This window comes from Styela clava, chromosome 2 (genome assembly GCF_964204865.1).
Source record: "Styela clava chromosome 2, kaStyClav1.hap1.2, whole genome shotgun sequence".
NCBI lineage: Eukaryota > Metazoa > Chordata > Ascidiacea > Stolidobranchia > Styelidae > Styela > Styela clava.
Genome location: NC_135251.1, coordinates 22,752,791 through 22,760,478, shown reverse-complemented (window position 1 = coordinate 22,760,478; position 7,688 = coordinate 22,752,791).

The following is a 7,688-nucleotide window of genomic DNA, read 5'->3' as shown; positions in this document are numbered from 1 at the left end:
TGCCTTCAAACTTCACTCATTATGTAGTCTCAACATTTTAAATACGATTATGAGAGTGGTGAATTCTAAGTTTTAAAATCTTTGACAAGTAATCACAGAGGTGTAATCTATTGAAACTTTTCAGCCTATCTACCTCAAAGAATAAATGTACCACCAATTCTATGATGGGAAGAAGCAAACATTTCGAAAGTATAGATTTGGATAGTTATTCTCAAGCTATAGCAGTGAGTTGTTCGGGGAAGAGTACATTTTGGCTGTTGAGTTACATTTTCTGTTTTACTGTGTCATAATCGCATACACTTCGAATGTCGCTGTAATTGTATCAGCTGTGACTTATTCCTAGGATTTATCCATTTTATCCCTCATTCAATTATATTTATTCTAACCTGTAGCGCTGTAGGTGTCGCTGCTTGAAGACCTTCTTAGGTCCCTCGCGACTCCGGTCACACAAAAACATGATTCGTACTGTAATTTATTCATTATGTCACTTCATGTTTGAACGTGTTTTTTTGTGATGACAAAATAAACGATTGATTGATTGATTGATTGAATAGAAATTCACTGAAGTTTATGAAATTATTTAAATGGATCATAAGTTGAATACGCAAAATCTCAACATTGTTATTGAATTTTGGGGTAAAAGCATACGATCTGGGGCACAGCCAGGATTTTTCAACGGGGGTTACAGTTAAATTAAATAAAAAATATTTAATTAGGAATAGTTATTAACCCTCTACTAGACACACTAATTGTTACGTTCAAGACTTTTCTACAAATTTTTGCTCAATTTTCGTTGAAGTGAAAATCTCCGTTAGTTTGGCGTTTACATAGTATCGGTATCGGCAATATCGGCCTTTTTGTAATATCGGTGTATCGGTATCGGCGTTTTAGTTGGTATCGGATCGGTATCGGAGACAAAAGTGGTATCGGTACATCTCTAAATTCAAGTCAGGCATATCAATAGCATACTTTAAAAAGAATTAGGGAAGTTTGTATGGCAATTGTGAGTGATTGTTATATTTGTCTGAAATGTAAATTAAGGGCTTACTGCAGCTTTTCTTATGGTAAACTAAGAAAACTAATGCACAAACTTGGAATATGTTATCACCAATTTTCAAAATATTTGACAATTATGTATCAAATGCAGGGGCGCAGCCAGGGAGGGGAGGGGGGGTGGGGGGCTATCATGGGTCGTAACACCCCCGTTCGAGAAAAAATTTCGATGTTTCGAAATTTCGATATTATTCTGTGCATCAGTGTAACGCAATTATCATCGCCAGACTTTTTCGTCTCTACGATATGTTATTTTTTTTATTCGGCGCTGGTAATGATAAATAAGAATGTGTAATTGTTGATTGCAATTCCGGAAGGCGTATTTTCCTTTCTCTCCATGAAACGAATTTAGCCGCGTTTATGGGACTTTCTCTACCCGACTCAATCACTTTTATTACAGCGCATTGGAAAGTAACATAGGATTTATTAACATTAATTTACAACGAGTTACGGGTAAAAATTAACCGACGGCTATCACTAACAGGTAGAAACGTTTTCGCAAAAAGCGCATCATCACCGTTTTTGTAAATTTAGAAACGTCGAAACAGATAAGTAAGACAAGTGAACATAGTATTTTGTGGAAATTTCTTGAGGTATTGGGGAGAAATATTATTTTGACCATGTAGAAATGTCATTATTGCCTATTTATTCACGTGTTTAGTATCAGTGTTTTAACCCAAACCCAAATCTGAGTTACGTGAATACTGAACATTGAGTATTCTAAAGATTACCAATTTTCGTTTATTGATTATTATTTAATACGAAAGTAACACGGACACGATCTAAAATTAAAAGCATAGAAATGTGAACAATACGCTTCACAAATATCGCATCCCGGGGTCAGTAATAATAATATTGTTGGTCTAAAATTGGGACCGTTATTTACAAATTGTGTTGCAAATCTTACACAGAATATAAAAATCACAATAAAATTAATTTGTGTTGTAAATGCACTCCTCAATTGTTGTCTTTAACATCTTCGCCGATGTGAACTCAGAATTCTGTCCGAAATATAAAAACCAAACTACGATCATTAATGTTTGCTGGTGAATAATAAAGTGCTTTGATATAGTTTAACAACATTAATTGGAATGTCAGCCTCCGAAACGATCGTGGTGACAACATTTACTGCAGCCTTCGATTATGACAAAATTATGAAATAAAAAAGCAGCATTGTTATGGAGTTTTCAGCCATCTAGTAAAATCCGAAAAAGAAAAAAAAATTATTGTCACAGCATCGTTTCGGCGGCCTATATCCCAATTAGTGTTGTTTAAAATGACAATATTCATTATTCGGTGTTTGTTGAAAATATTCGAATAACTCAATATAAAAAATACGATTGTGCCCGCCACTCATCATGGCGCATGTAAATAATCAATGAATGGCAATAAAAAATCAACTTCATTAACATTAAATTCCAAGTATTAGTTTCACATTTCATGAATTTGATCGACGATACATGCGAACGTGTTTTTGTACATATAAACACTTATGACGCTACTGACATCTGCGAGTTATAGTTCTCTCCAAAATTTATTTTTCGCGATTTTTAAGGTTTTATTTCTAAATGCGGGTATCCGCGGACTACGGATTAATGGTCCATGTTTGAAATAGGACTTGCAAAATATTCACCAAACACCGCCAGGCAAAGAGAGGCGGGCTACACGTAACTGTGGAATTTCGCTGTGAACAATGTATACTTTTTAGTTTATTAACTCTTCCAGACCCTGGAGATTAACCCTAGGGCTTACATTGCACTACCTTTCATTCTCAAAATATTCCAACTGATTCGCCGATTTTAAACGCCAAACTAACGGAGATTTTCACTTCAACGAAAATTGAGCAAAAATTTGTAGAAAAGTCTTGAACGTAACAATTAGTGTGTCTAGTAGAGGGTTAATAACTATTCCTAATTAAATATTTTTTATTTAATTTAACTGTAACCCCCGTTGAAAAATCCTGGCTGTGCCCCAGATCGTATGCTTTTACCCCAAAATTCAATAACAATGTTGAGATTTTGCGTATTCAACTTATGATCCATTTAAATAATTTCATAAACTTCAGTGAATTTCTATTCAACAGCCAAAATGTACTCTTCCCCGAACAACTCACTGCTATAGCTTGAGAATAACTATCCAAATCTATACTTTCGAAATGTTTGCTTCTTCCCATCATAGAATTGGTGGTACATTTATTCTTTGAGGTAGATAGGCTGAAAAGTTTCAATAGATTACACCTCTGTGATTACTTGTCAAAGATTTTAAAACTTAGAATTCACCACTCTCATAATCGTATTTAAAATGTTGAGACTACATAATGAGTGAAGTTTGAAGGCACCAACCCTCACTATTATGATAGATTTATGTTAGTACAAAATAAAAATGCTATGTTTTTTTAAGGAAGGATATTTTTCATGAAGCTTGTTATTTCGCCAATATGCAGAAGCATTACTTGTCATCACATTATGCTTGAAGTCCTGTTTCACTGATGTAAGTTGTATGTTTAACTAAGTTTATTAATTTTGGAAAAAATTTGGGACTTGAAAACTTAATTTGTATTATATGTTTTATTCTTATGTCTTACATATTATCGTTGTAATCCTTGCATTGCAAATTAGAGGTAAATGTGAACCGTATTAGACACAGTCAGTTTTTCACCAAAATCTCAATGAATGAGGTGTGAATTTTGATAGCCCATTAATTAATAGAAATATATAAATAATAAATTGTACTTGAATTAGTCAACTTATCACAAGATTATTATTTTTAGAAATCGAGTCAACGTCAGGAATGGGTCGTGGCTTTACTGTTACTAGAGGTTTCAGTAAAGAATGGAGTTTTAAGGCATCTCCATCCCTCCACTAGCCCGGGGGCTCACCTTGGGTAAGTGACAGCACCCCCTAAACCTCCCAAACTGGGGTAACAGTTGAATTTTGCAACATGAAGTCTGAAGGATACTTTTCAAGACAATGTTACTTCTTGTGTTTTATATTGCAGTGTCGTAATATCGCATATTTAACAAATGCTTTGATGTGTTCAGAATCATACATATTTAATTTCTATAATACAATTTAAACTATTAAACTTCGAATAAGGTATTCACAGCAATTGATTACATCGGGGGGGAGAGATTCGCTATACGTAATTTTTCCAAAAAAAGCCATTTTCGCTTCGAGAATACCCTAGATTGTAAAAACAATAAGGCTTAGGTTCAAGATGTGTGAAAAACTTTAGATAAACCTCTTTAATAATAAATAATCAAATCGGATGCCTCTTGGGCGGAAGGGTGTGCTGCTAGGCTTTGAAATTTGGTTAAATCAGCTTTTTTCGCTATACTTAATTTTTCAAACATGGGCCATTTTCGCTTCGATAATACCCTAGATTCTAATAAAAACAAGGCTTAGGTTCGAGTTGTGTGAAAAACTTCAGATGAACTTCTGTTATAATAAATAATCAAATCGGATGTCTCTTGGGCGGAAGGGTGTGCTGCTAGGCTTTGAAATTTAGCTAAATCAGCTTTTTTCGCTATAAGTAATTTTTCCAAATAAGGCCATTTTCGCTTCGATAATATCCTAGATTCTAATAAAAACAAGGCTTAAATTCGAACTGTGTGAAAAACTTCAGATAAACATCTTTAATAGTAAATAATCAAATCGGATGCCTCTTGGGCGCAAGGGTGTGCTGCTAGGCTTTGAAATTTGATTGAATCAGCTTTTTTCGCTATAAGTAATTTTTCAAAAATGGGCCATTTTCGCTTCGATAATACCCTAGATTCTAATAAAAACAAGGCTTAGGTTCGAGTTGTGTGAAAAACTTCAGATAAACATCTTTAATAATAAATAATCAAATCGGATGCCTCTTGGGCGGAAGGGTGTGCTGCTAGGCTTTGAAATTTGATTGAATCAGCTTTTTTCGCTATAAGTAATTTTTCAAAAATGGGCCATTTTCGCTTCGATAATACCCTAGATTCTAATAAAAACAAGGCTTAGGTTCGAGTTGTGTGAAAAACTTCAGATAAACTTCTTTAATAATAAATAATCAAATCGGATGCCTCTTGGGCGGAAGGGTGTGCTGCTAGGCTTTGAAATTTGTTTGAATCAGCTTTTTTCGCTATAAGTAATTTTTCAAAAATGGGCCATTTTCGCTTCGATAATACCCTAGATTCTAATAAAAACAAGGCTTAGGTTCGAGTTGTATGAAAAACTTCAGATAAACCTCTTTAATAATAAATAATCAAATCGGATGCCTCTTGGGCGGAAGGGTGTGCTGCTAGGCTTTGAAATTTGATTGAATCAGCTTTTTCCGCTATAAGTAATTTTTCAAAAATGGGCCATTTTCGCTTCGATAATACCCTAGATTCTAATAAAAATAAGGCTTAGCTTCGAGTTGTGTGAAAAACTTCAGATAAACATCTTTAATAATAAATAATCAAATCGGATGCCTCTTGGGCGGAAGGGTGTGCTGCTAGGCTTTGAAATTTGGCTAAATCAGCTTTTTTCGCTATAAGTAATTTTTCCAAATAAGGCCATTTTCGCTTCGATAATACCCTAGATTCTAATAAAAATAAGGCTTAGGTTCGAACTGTGTGAAAAACTTCAGATAAACATCTTTAATAATAAATAATCAAATCGGATGCCTCTTGGGCGGAAGAGTGTGCTGCTAGGCTTTCAAATTTGACTAAATCAGATCAGAATCATCATCAATCAGAAGTATTTTGACATAAGGGCATTTTGTCTGTGACAATACTCGAATTTCTAAAATTTTGCAGGGATTGTTTCGAGTTGTATGAAAAACTTAAGGTAACCCTCTTAATTATTGAATAGTTGAATCTCGTGCCTCTTGGGCGGAATGGCTTTGTATTAGGATTTGAAAATGGTAATTTTACCCTCTTTTTGGCTGCTTGGATTTGTAAATGGTAATCTTTACCATTTTTTGACATATGTGATTTTAACAAATGAATCCATTTTCGCTGTGAGAATACTCTAAATTCTAAAATTCGAAAAGCTTTGTCCAAGTTGCGAGAAATACTTCAGTTAGCCCTTTTTTCTATTAAATATTGAAACTTGACTACTATTGAGCGGAAGGGCATGATGCTTGGATATTATACGTCATACGACGTAAAATAAACCAACTTTTGAATTCACGTAATCGAGACATATTGAAATAACAATAACTCCTTTACGCTCTGATTACTGCCTATATACCACAAAATGCATGTGAAAATTCTGAAATAACCAAGATATAATAATGAAATTCAACCATTGTTACGTCATACAATACACAATTTCATACGAAGTAATAACTCGTGTACGGCAATCAAATTTTTTAATAATTTACTAGGCTTTGAAGCATTCTAAGTCATTCATTTGTCCATCTCATTGTTGGATTAACACTTGAGGAAAATAAGCACATGCAAATGGGGAACCGCGTAAATTTTCATAGACGATTTTCCAACGGTATCTTAGTGTTTAGTAAATTAAGTCTAGATCAGCACTTCTTAACCTGGGGTAAATTTACCCCTGGGGGTAAATTTCTTCGTTCTTGGGGGTAAATTTGGTTATTGTAAAAAATGATTATGAACATACATAAACCACGGCTCGTTATGTTGCGATAAATCAGTGTTATCGTATTATTAACAGTAGTCTTATATTTCAAACGAAACCGAAAACCAACACCTTCAATTAAGTGGTGTTCTTTGTTATTTTAATCATTCCATTAAATGTTGTCCCCAAAATAGCACACTAAAAGTTGTTGAAACAAAATGCTACTAAAAATAGCACAGAAATTCTCAGGGATTGGAGGAAAGACGGTTCTTTTAACGAGCGCGTAATCGCGACCACTGTTTCAACAGTGAATGAGATTTTTAGATTTCGATCCCCTCCCCCCTTTCTTTAAAATCTTGGCTGCGCCCCTGATCAGGACGAATATTTAGATTTTGAGTTTACGTATACGTATCTTCTGTGCATGGAAATCTTTTCAAATAGTATCATGAAACCTGTCCAACTAAAACAGCACTTAGCATGATTAAGTAAAAACCGGTCCTTTTTTCAATACAGAAGCGAATATGGATTAAAAAAGAGAGTAAAAAAAGGCTTCGCGTCTACAGTTAGGGCCCTTTATACTTTACTTGATAACTTTTAATTAATGATGTTTTAGGGGTAAATTTTGTAATCCTGTTTGATGAAGGGATAAAATATGCAAAAAAGGTTAAGAACCACTGGTCTAGATGGTCATATGATTTAGACCTCAACATTGGATCGGTTGAAATTAATAATTTCTCTCCTTGGAGTGCCATCTAACACCCCCGTATAAAGGGTTGCGGTCATGAGAACTATTACCCCAAAATGTCATGTAAAAGAATCATAACTTTTAATTAGTAGTAAATACTTAAACATATGCAGATGACATGGAAGACTAGTTTCATTATTTTTGTTTTATTTTTTTATAACACATATGAATACGTAATCCAACATTTTGTCAACGGATCTTTCCTGTTCCCATTTTATCAGGCGAGTATATAAACTTTTCGCCAATGTAATTTAACAAATGAAACGCCAAAGTCGATCGAACCGCCGGGATGATCTCCACTCATTCGCAAGTTGCCGTAAATATATTTGAATTTACTGCTTATCGCA